This window comes from Gorilla gorilla, chromosome 1 (assembly GCF_029281585.2).
Source record: "Gorilla gorilla gorilla isolate KB3781 chromosome 1, NHGRI_mGorGor1-v2.1_pri, whole genome shotgun sequence".
NCBI lineage: Eukaryota > Metazoa > Chordata > Mammalia > Primates > Hominidae > Gorilla > Gorilla gorilla.
This window is the reverse complement of record NC_073224.2, coordinates 115,488,158-115,500,001: the sequence shown is the minus strand read 5'-3', so window position 1 is coordinate 115,500,001 and position 11,844 is coordinate 115,488,158.

Below are 11,844 nucleotides of genomic sequence, written 5' to 3'. Positions count from 1 at the left end.
TTTTTATTTCGTGGTGTGTGTTTATGTTCTAAGTGTTTAAGTATAGGAAGAAAGGTATCCACTGATATTTGGTGATCAATTTTGTATTTTTTTTTTATAGATGGGGTTTTGCCATCTTGGCCAGGCTGATCTCTAACTCCTAGGCTCAAGCCATCCACCTGCCTTGGCCTCTCAAAGTGCTGGGATTACAGGTGTGAGCCACCATTGCCAGCTTGTCATGGAGTCTAACATGTAATTGTTTCAAGCATCACCATAATGCTAAACCAAATGCATATTTCCATAATGCATTTGCCTGGCACACAGATAACATTAGACCTAGATGACTAGCTGTTCACCAAATATTCATATAGAATTGACATTGGGATTGACTATTTCTGAGCATCCCTTCCATTTGCGTAACTAGCTATCCCCAATGGAATATGAGTAGAAGTGATGTGTATCACTTCCAGGCTTTGATTTTTAAGAAGTTGATGGGGATGATCCACATTCTCTTCTCCTGTCTGTCGTCTGAATGCTGGGAATGTTCAGCTTCTAAGGAATACTAGAGCCAAAAGATGGCCCCTAAACACCACATGAAGGGATACTGCAAATCAGAAATATATACTTTGGACAATTACATGAACAAGAAATAAATTTTCATTTTGTTAAACCACTGAATTTTGTTGTTGTCATTACTGTTGTTACAGCATTATGGTAATTATGCAGTTGGTTTAGCATTATGGTGATGCTAGAAACAATTACATGTAAGACTCCATGACAGGCTTGGCATGGTGGCTCACGCCTGTAATCCCAGCACTTTGAGAGGCCAAGGTGGACTAATGGCTTGAGCCTAGAATTAGAAAAAAAAAAAAAATTAGCTGGGTATGGTGGTGCACACCTATAGTCCCAGCTACTAGGGAGGCTGAGGTGGGAAGACTGAGCCCAGGAGGTCAAGGCTGCAGTGAGCTGTGGTGGTGCCACTGTACTCCGGCCTGGGTGACAGAGTGAAACTCTGTCTCAAAAACAAAACAAAACAAAAGATTCCATGACGGTGAATCAAGCATTTGTTAAACCCATAAGTGATGTTCCTGACAGAAGCATGGCGGACAGAGAAGGCAAATCCATATCCAGATAAATATCTGCTCCAATGAGAACCAAACTGTTGCCCCCTCCATGAAAAGGAATCCAATGTAATCAGCCTTCCAGGCAAGTGCTAGACTGAGACCTCTAGGCCATGGTACTAGATTAAAGGTTTCAAGGTTAGTCACTGCCTCTAAGAAATTGAATACTCAGCAGTGGTGTGGTCAGATCAGCCTCAGTAAAGGAAAGTACTTGTTGAGCTTATCTATGATCTTAATCCTACCACCATGGTGATGTTCATAAACTCACTGAGAAAAATACTGCGGTGAGTGGAAAAGAGGTTGACTGACATTCATAAGGCATGAAATCTTGTACGCTATTTGAGAGTCTCCTACACTGTGGACACTTTTGGGAGAACATTCTCATGGAATAAATATATTTTCACCCATTATGATTAGTTTGTTTATATGTATTTTCCCCAAAACTCCTTGTCACAAATCCATGAAGTTTATTCCTTCCAAGTTCCTGACTGCTTAACCAAACCATTAGCCCTTGTCCATGAATTGGCTTAGATCCAGATCTCAGGTCATTTGTCCTTCCACACAAAGTGCACCATGACAAATACCACTCAAAGCTCTGCATAGTGGAAGGATTTCCCTTCTCTACCATCCTGCAGGGTCACCCCTGAAGTAGAGCTGTAAGAGCAGTCCGCTTACTGCTGGTGCCAGAATATTATACAAATCCATCTGTAAACTAGATTATTTTAGGCTGGCATTGCAGGCAGGAGATGATGCAATTGAAATGAGCTCCCTGATTTCACAGGAGATGATTGGATCCTGGAGTGGAAGAGGCAACACTTAGCCATCAGAGGTAGGGCAGGCATGGTTACTACAAAGAACACCAGGGCCAGAGTGGAATCAGCAGGTTTGACCCACGGGAATCACTGGAAGTATTAACCTGATTATGGGTCCCTAAGAGCAACATAGAGGGGCAGCTCAGTAAATTCCTTCTTTGACTGGATAATCAAATAAACTGGAGGTCTGACAAACATAAGCCTGACACAAATCACCACGGTAGAGAATCTAGACCAGAATCAGTTCAAAGACCCAGAGCTCCTTGAGTAAAAGAAAGTCTGCGCCGAGATTGGTGGCTCATGCCTGTAATCTCAGCACTTTGGGAGGCCGAGGCAGGTGGATCACGAGGCTGGTTCAAGACCAGCCTGGCCAACATGGCAAAACCCCGTCTCTAATCAAAATACAAAAATTAGCCGGGTGTGGGGGTGGGCACCTGTAATTCCAGCTACTTGGGAGGCTGAGGCAGGAGAATTGCTAGAACCCAGGAGGCGGAGGTTGCAGTGAGCCGAGATCATGCCATTGCACTCCAGCCTGGGTGACAAAAGCAAGACTCCATCTCAAAAAAAAAAAAAAAAAAAAGGCTGAAAACACTACAGAAAGAACTCTGAGATAGTGTCACAAGCATGTACTACAAATCTTTCTATCCTTCCCCATGGAGGCCCTCCTACAGCCATTTCCCAAATAACTGTGCACTGGGGGAGAGGAAATTCTCAGACCTTTTCAGAGTTTATTGAACACTAGCTCTAAGCTAAACCCTGACGACCCAGAACATCACTGTAACACACCAGTCAGGGTGGGGGGCTTTGGGGAATGGGTGTTGTGACTTAGAGACTTTTATTTTTTCACTCTCTCAAAGGTATCAGGGTAGGTGGCTTTAGCTCAGGCTTCCTGCCTGACCAAGATAGTGAGGAGGAAATACATAGAATTTACATCTAAGTCCTTATCACAGTAGTCCCAGTAGGTCCACAAACACATCCTGTAGTTTCACCCCAAGTTCCTGAGTGTATATTGGTAATAAAGATACCAAAACACTAATAGAATCTTCATGTTTCTCCCTGACCTGTAGAATGCGGGCTATCACAGTAGAAAGAAAGCGGAATCCTTGGAACTACCCAACCGAAATAGTGGACCAAAGCAGTGCCCCATTTATGGTAGAATCACAGTAGAACCACCATCAAAGCCTTGAAAGAGGCAAGAAGGGTGACCCCCACTATATTCCCATTTACTAGGACAAAGTTAAGGGGTAAATAAGTGGGGTTCCACATGATCAATACATTCCAACATTCCTGTCTCCCTAAATCATTGGATTCCTTCCTCTACATTATACCAAAGAATTACCGTTGTTGCTGGTGAGAAATCTGCTGTACTTTTTTGTCTATTCCATAACTTTTAGAAATTTTTATTATTTTTAATGTTTTATAGTTTATCTATAATGTGGAGTTTACAAATCTATCATTTAACACTTGATGAGCTTTATGAAACTAGATACTAATTTCTTTCTTCAGTTCTAGAAACATTTCCAACATTCTATCTTCAATTATTGACTCTTTCCCATTCCCTTCTCTCTTGAAACTCTTATTAGACTATATTAGAGTGTCTCTCTGTCTTTCCATTTTTCTTTCAGGTTTTCTATCTTTTAATTCATTGTGCTGAAACTCTAAGAAAATTTCATCAGTTCTATTTCTCAGGTCACTCATTTTCTCTTCAGTTCTGTCAAATCTTAATTTTAACCATTTCTTATTTAAATGCTGTATTTTTTATTTTAAAGATATACTTCTGTTTTTATCTCTGTGTTCTTGCTTCATAAACCCTGTTTTTCTTCTGTGGGTGCTACTCCATCCTTTATTTCTGTAAGAATTTTCAACATATTTTAAAGTCTTTTTTCAGATTATTCTGTTATTTGTATTTTCTCAGGTGTGATTTTCCAGTTGGTTGTGTATGGTGACTCATGGTGCTGACTTTCCTCAAATGCTTTATCAAGCTCAAATTCTGAGCTTGTCTTCCGTGGCACTTTTTAACAGCTTTATTAAGATATACTTCACACACCACACAAATCACCCATTTAAAGTATAACTCAATGGCTCTCAGAATATGTAAATATCTGTGAATCTACCACCACAATCAATTTTTCATGACCCCTTCCATGACATTTTATTCCATATGTACCCCTGGACTATGATGGCATCACTGCACAGCACATTTGCAGTTTCAATGCACAGCACCAAAGTAGGGCTTCTGTTTGAAGCTTGGCTCAAGACTCAGCCACTGAGAAAATAGAATACTGAGCTCTGAACTCACCACAAAGGTCTATGCCTGAGTATTATGCAGGTGACTTTTCTTTCTTAGCCTCTGGTAGGCACCTTGTTTTTGTGTGCAATTCCAGAAAATAGGACAGAGCTATTCCAACTTCCTTCTTTAGGTATCCACTTATTCAGGGATTCTGGTTCAGGCCCTTTGCCAATAATAGGACTCCCAACTAGAACAGTGGCCTCTATCCTTGCTTGGGTGTTGAAACCATGGCCTTGATGATGCTTATGTGTTTCTTCTTCCCATGGATCATGAGGCTCCAGTCTTTGCCTGTGGCTGTAAGTTCCTTCCATATATTTTTTTTTTCTCCTTTTCTTAAGGGTAGAAACTTTTTATTTTTGGTCCATGAAGACATCTCTTCCTAGCGTTTTATGTATGGATGGAGTTTTAAATACTTGATTTATCATATTGTATTAGTCCATTTTCACACTGCTATAAAGAAGTGCCTGAGACTGGGTAATTTATAAAGGAAAGGTTTAATTGACTCACAGTTTAGCATAGCTGGGGAGGCCTCGGGAAACTTACAATCATGGTGGAAGGGGAAGCAAGGCACCTTCTTCACAAGGTGGCAGGAAGGAGAAGTGCTGAGCAAAGGGGGAAGAGCGCCTTATAAAACTCTCAGATCTTGTGAGAACTCACTCACTGTCACAAGAACAGCATGAGGGAACTGCCCCCATGATTCAATTACCTCCACCTGGTCTCTCCCTTGACACATGGGGATTTATGGGGATTATTGGAATTACAATTCAAGGTAAGATTTGAGTGGGGACACAAAGCCTAACCATATCATATATATAATGTGGAATGAAAGTGTGAGGTTCAGCCTGTGCTCAATCCACCCTTGTGCCACAGAATTGGTAAATGCCCTTTTAAACAATCTTCCAGCTGTCCCCTCAGGTGCTCAGGGTACTTATCTTGTCCTTGACTCCCCAGGATGCTTCCACTGGAGTACCCCATACTTTGAGCCATCATCCCTACAAGATAGGCTCTCTGGGAGCAAAATGTGTTTGCAGTTTTGATGCAAGTACACTTACAGGTCAGAACTATTCCTGTCCTTTAACCCTGCTCCTGTAGCATGGGAAAGTATGTGCAGGGGACCTCGTAGCAGGCTGCTGTCTATCTTCATCTACACATCCTTCTCTCTGGCCTGCTAAGATAGAAGGAGCACAGAGAATCTCATTAAAGCTGCCCCTGTGATGGGACAGAACATCAAACTAGAAGGAAACATGGGATTGTAACTGATTCTATCACTAACTAGCTCTGAGGCCTTGGGAAAACCACTTTGTTGTCTCAGCTTCTAAAATGGGAATAATGATAACAGCTGTTTATTATGGCAAATTGCTGTCCATTTCATTCATGCAGCAAGTATTTCAGAGACAGCCTGCCTTGTGGAATGAACTGGGTTCTGGTCTCACCTCTGTCACCAACTCTAACTCACTGGGTGACTTTGGGCAACTCAAACAAGATGGAAATTCTAGGAGCAAAGATTTCAGCTAAAAGAAAACTAAAACATTTCTAACAGAGCTACCTAATGATAGGCTGGGCTGTATTGGGAAATGGCATAAGCATATCTAATATTTATTCAGCAATCACTTTATTAAGCTGTTATACTAAGTGCTTTACGTGCCTTGCTTCATTTAGTCTTCACAGTAATTCTATGTGTTAGATGCTTTTACAGATGAGGAAACAAGCTCAAAGAGGTTAAGTAGCAAGGCTAAGATCTGACCCCAAGATCCATGAAACCAGGCCGAGTACACTTAACCACTCTGCTGCTTTGCCAATGGAAATGCTCAGAAGAAGGTGGAAGACCATTGGCAGGCAGTGGAGAGATCATAGCAGCAATTAGGTTAGGCCAGATGACTGCTCAGCCCTGAGGTTCTAGGACTCTTGCTCCTTCCAGGCTCAGTTTCCTGGAAAATAAGAGTTAAATGTGATTGCTAGGGGCTCCTCACCATTATAAAATCCTGTGACTCATGTGCTAGGGACAGAGGGCAACAGAAAAGTAATGTCAGATGTACTCTCTGATGTCCCAGAGTATAGTCGGGAGGGCGAGTCATATGCACACAACCTCCATGACCCAGTGCTCTGTTGTATGTGAAGGGAAAGTCAGTCGGGTGGATGGAAAGTGTTGGAAGGAATGAGCATGGGGGCTTAGAATGGCAGGGTCTAAGTAGGTGCCAGGGAAAGGAAGCAGAAAGTGCATGTTTGAAAAGCCAGAGGTGTTTCCCTTTGAAAGCTTAGCTGCTACACAGAGCAGCTCTATCCATGCCTTGACAGCTCCCAGACCCAGCTGTCAGAGGGCACCTTTCACTCTCTTTAACCAGCTGAAGTGCCCTGGCTGTCCTGAACTCAACACCTCCACACTCTCAGCTCTCCTGCCTGAGCCCGACATGGGAGGCAGAGCAAAAGGCCACCATCATTTTAGCTGCCCCCTCCCACTCCCAGAGAACCCACTGGGTTAAAGGCTGCTATACATGTTAAAATAGGGACCCCAACATGTGTGAGTATGTGTGTAGTAATTTTTTATTTTCCTAAAATCTTGAGACTATTTTAGGGGGCAGGGAAGAAGACAGACAAGTTAGTGACAGGGAAGTCCTTGATTAACTGTTTCTTTCCACATCTTAATTTCCTTTCTGATACAAAATTCAAATAAAACTGGGGGGCTGTCACAGTTTGTCAGTGGTGGTGGGGGATGGGAGGCAGGATGTCTTGGAAACATAGGAGGGCATAGGGACATGATAGTAGCAACAAGCTTGGATATTTCCCAAGCGGGGCCTTCAGAGCCACTGTCTGGGGAGGAGAGCTCTTTGGATAAACCGTTGTGTCTGTTGGAAAGTGGTCATGCTTTCATGCTCAGTGTAAGTTTCCATTGGTGCTGTATTTCACCATGCACAGGCAGCACAAGGAGAGGAAGAAAATGCCCTTTTGGAAACTAGTTTGTAGATAAAGTGAATCAGCAAAAGACAAGGTAGAATCCAGAAAAATAAGAAAGAACAACTTCAGTTCAACATGGCAGATGTTTTCCAGCATCTCTTGCCTGCCTAACATTGTCCTGAATGTTGCAAGGCACAAGGTCTGGAGGGAAAGGTCTATCCAGGTAGACAAGACTCACACACAGGAAACCACAGGAATTTTTAAAAATCCCTATAAATGCTGGCAAGAATACTATCAAATGTCAGAATGTTTTTCCCTACACACATATACTTGTTCTAGCAGTGAAGAATACCTACTAACTTTGATGCTCCAGGCTTGGTCTGAATGTCATACTATTGTAGAATGAGGAAAGGTACATTTCAAACAGGAATCATTGGCTCAGTCTGGATTCTCCAGGAAGCAGGCCTGAGGCAAAGGCTGATGTGCTAACACATCAATAGAGTGTATAGTCTTAGGGGCAACAATAGGGAATGAGGTGAGAAAGACAGGTAAGCAGACAGACTCAATAGGAAGATGTGTCATCAAGCAGGACACTGCTAAGTGTCACTGGCTGCTCAATCCACAGGACCACACCCTTGAGTAGCCCTATCATCCAGATCTCAGAACCACCGGGGGAGTGGGACAGGGGTGGAGACAAACCCACTGAACAGAGGTTTGCCATGTGTTGCATTAGGCCCACACTTTAAGGTTGCCCATGTGTTGGGGAAAGTACTGAGCAGGGTTCTACCACTGCTTCCTTAGGGAAATCCTAGGGGAAGTCAGATGCAGTCAGCTGCACCCATGTGAAATTGATCCATATGGTTTCCAGACAGCTGGAAGAAGAGGCAGGTGAGGCGGAGAGGATCTGTAGTAAAGCAGAGAAGGGTCTACCACACCCATGATCCCTCTACTGCATAATAATTGTCTGACCGCAGCTTTCCTCTCTGAATCCCCAGGTCCTGGTGCTGCATGAGGCATACAGCAGGCCTGAATCTTACGTTTGTTAAATAAGTGAATGGAATACATTTTGTTGAATGACTAAGACCTAAAGCCTCTTAGTCATTCCTGACTTCTTCCTACCACCATCCCCCACCCCATACCTCACCAGTCACCAAGTCCTACTGCCTGTGTTCCTAGCTCATGCTGACCCCTCTCCCAGCCCCACCAGTCTTCCCTGTCTCACCTGCTGCAACTCTGAAGTGTAACTCTGAAGTGTAGCCCTGATCATCCCACTCCCAACACACAAAGAAACTCAACAGGTCGTTACCACTTACAGAGTGAAAGCGTCCAGCATCCCCCACTGCGCATCCCACCTCTTGGCCTCACTCCCTCAGGGCTCCTCCCAGCTCCTGGAACACATCAGTTCCTTATCGGTTCTGTTGCTGGTGTTTGTTTGTTTGTTTTAATTTGTGTCATTTTCTCCCACTGGGAAGTCTTCTCCTCTGACATATGAAATCTTATTCCTCTTTCAAAGGCAATTTCAAGTGCCACCAACTCTATGAAGCCCTTCCTGAGCTCTTCCTCCTCCCCAGGTTCTCCCCTTCCTCTGAAGACCTTCAGTGACATTTTTTCCTCTTACCACACTGAGCACTGCTCCCTGGTAATATGGCATTGTTCCCCTCCTCTACAAGGTCCCGAGTGGTTGAGGGCAGGATTCTCTCTTACAGATATCCTCCCAAACGGTGCCTGCCCGTGGCCCTGACATGGTGTGCAGTGGGCGGTCACCACACTGGGATGTGTAAGAAGAGTTCATGGGGGAAGCCTTGCCTCCCAATTCACTCTAGTGCTCCGCCATTCCCAGAGGCCACAGCTGGTGGGCCATCTGCTGTCACACAGTTGACTGCCAGAACCCTGGGGTGGGCACCTCCTGCTAACCATATCCCATTTAAGGGTGACAGTCTGAGCCCAAACAAAAAAGTTTTCCCAGGCATGAGGATTGCAGAAACTGAAAGGCAGCTCCTGGCAGCCACCCCAGGGGAACACCAAATTTAGCCCAAAAGTGGAATATAAGTATATTTTAAGTGTGTTAATTTCAAAAATAGCATCATTACATTAAAATAGTTTACAAAATTAAGAGAATTAAAGCACCCCCACCAATCCACCAAATTGCTTTCATTTTTGTTTGTTGCCCTCAAGTCTTTGCTCTTATAAATGCCTTTTTTTTTGAGATAGGAGTCTTGCTATGTTGTCCAGGCTGCCCTGGGACTCCTGGGCTCAAGTGATCCTCCCACCTCAGCTTCCCAAATAACTGGGACTATAGATGCGCAGTACCACGCCAAGCATAAATGTCTATTTTTGCACATCGTAATCATGCTACACATACAATTTTGTGTCTTGCCTTTTTACTTAAGAATATATGATGAGCACTTAAGAGAAGTATAAGGCAGGTTTAAATCCCAATCCTACTGCCTAGTAGCTGTGCAGGTTACTGAATCTAAGTCTGTTTCCTTATCTGTAAAATGGGGTCAAATAACCTTGAAGGATTACTGTAAGGATGAAATAGCAATTCATAAAATCTCTTAGCACAATGCCTAGAAAACAGCAAGCACTTAATAATTGAAGGTGTATTTCATTATTACTATTAAAATATGTGAGGGTTTTTAAATTGACTTTTCCCCAGCCAACTACACCCTGCACAAGCTTTTACAATGGTTTCAAATGTGGAATTTTACCTCAAACCTTTGTAAATGTAAACCCCTCCAGGTTATATTTTATCACATTTAAAGACAAGTCCCAAGAAGGTATAAAATAACTTTCTATCCTGCCCTGTTGGCTGAACAGCAGCTGCTGCTGGAGGGGATTTAGCCTTGGCCAGGCTGCAGAGCCCAGGGCAATGAACACTCCTGAAAGGTTCCTGCATAGTTCTCACTTTCTCTGAGAAACCCTTTGTTAGCAGCAAGTACATGCACACAGTCCCATAAGGGCCTTGAATCAAGGTAATGGAAAATTCTGTCAGGTTGAAGGGACTGAGGGGGCTTGAGTCTTGTTTCCAAGCGATGGCCTCCCCCAGGGCTGTGCTGCCCTTAGCTGAAGGTGGAGATAGATAAAGAAAAGCATTAGCCTCCAACCCCCAAATCATCTCCCCACCCGCTGGCTTGATGAGGTGCTTAGAAGTCTCATTGTTGTCATTCCTTTGGTTTAAGGCTTTGAAGGTACTGTATCTATGAACATCATATATATTGCCACCAAGAGCTTGACTCAGTTTATTCATCTGCACCTCTGTAATTCTGATAATGGGCCCCACAAGAGTACAAGAGCCTGCTTGTACTCTATCCAAGACTCTGTCCTAGTGCCTTGCTTAGTAACCCAGCTACTAGGGTGAAGTTCCGCTCTGCCCATGTCAGACTCCCTTCCCTGAGTCTGGAAGTCCAGCTCCAAATCCAGATCAGGGTCTGGGGCCCTACTGCCAGCTGAGACATGTCCCCAACAGTGCCTGCCTGCCTGTCTGGTGTCTTACACAACTTCCACGGCCTGGCTTCCCTGCTATGTGCTCCTCCACCCTCCCCATTCCCCACCTCTCTGTGTACTTGACGTTTTGCTGCTTTGACTTCCCTGATGCTAAGGCTATGCTGGGCCATGCCCTGCTGGCTCTTTCCCAGCCCCTTTGGATATAGTCTTCTTCCAACAAGTCTGGACTGGACTCCCTTCTGTCCCCGAGCACCCCTGCCTCCCCTCTCCAGCCCTACCCCACGGAATAGGCCTAGTTTAGAAGGCCCAAAGTGTGTCATCAGAATTAATACTGGTGGATTCTGACAGTCTTCCTGATCATGAAAAAAAAAAAAATAGGGCTTTTAGAACTTAACATATATTTTCTTGTTTTAATTCAGATCTTTTACATATGCCCCTTCTGCTTCCTTGAGTAAAAAGATTACTGTCCTTTGAATTTTTTGCAGAAAGAGGTATGTGTGTTTTGCTACAGTTGGCGCCAAACCATGCTGTTTTAGTTACTACTTGAATTCTGTCTTTCAAAAATGTTGGACTAAACTGAGATAAGGGACAACTGTATTCTGGAATTTTCTGGAAGGAATTTAGATTCACCCACCTGGGTTCCTCCCCTGCGCATCAGTGCCTGGCTTCTAAACTGTCACATCTCAGCTTCAATGTTACCTCCTCAGAAAAGACTTTCCGCTGCCCTATCTGAATACTAGAATCTCTCAGCCCACCTTTGTTAACCCCTTGTTCCCTTCATGACACTTGTCACAATTTATTTTCTTTAGCCCTGGGTGTGGTGAATCACACCTGTAATCCTAGCACTTTGGGAGGCTGAGGCAAGTGTATCGCCTGAGGCCAGGAGTTCGAGACCGGCCTTGCCAACATGGCAAAACTCCATCTCTACTAAAAATGGTGTTGCATGCCTGTAATCCCAGCTACTCGGGAGTCTAAGGCACAAGAATCACTCGAACCAAGGAGGCGGAGTTTGCAGTGAGCCAAGATCGCGCCACTGCACTCCAGCCTGGGCAACACAGTGAGGCCCTGTCACACAAACACACACAAAAAAATTATTTTATTTGTTTATTTGTGTTAGAGTGCCTTCCCCACCAAACTGTAAGATCCAAAAGGCAGGAATCATGTCTGGTCTCTAAAATTATACTCCTAAAGCCTAACATAACGCCTACCTGAAAATAGCTGGTCAATAATTCTTTGTTGAGTGACAATATTTTCCACTTGAAACAATAAAAAACTATAGACTCTACCTATCTCTGATGATCAT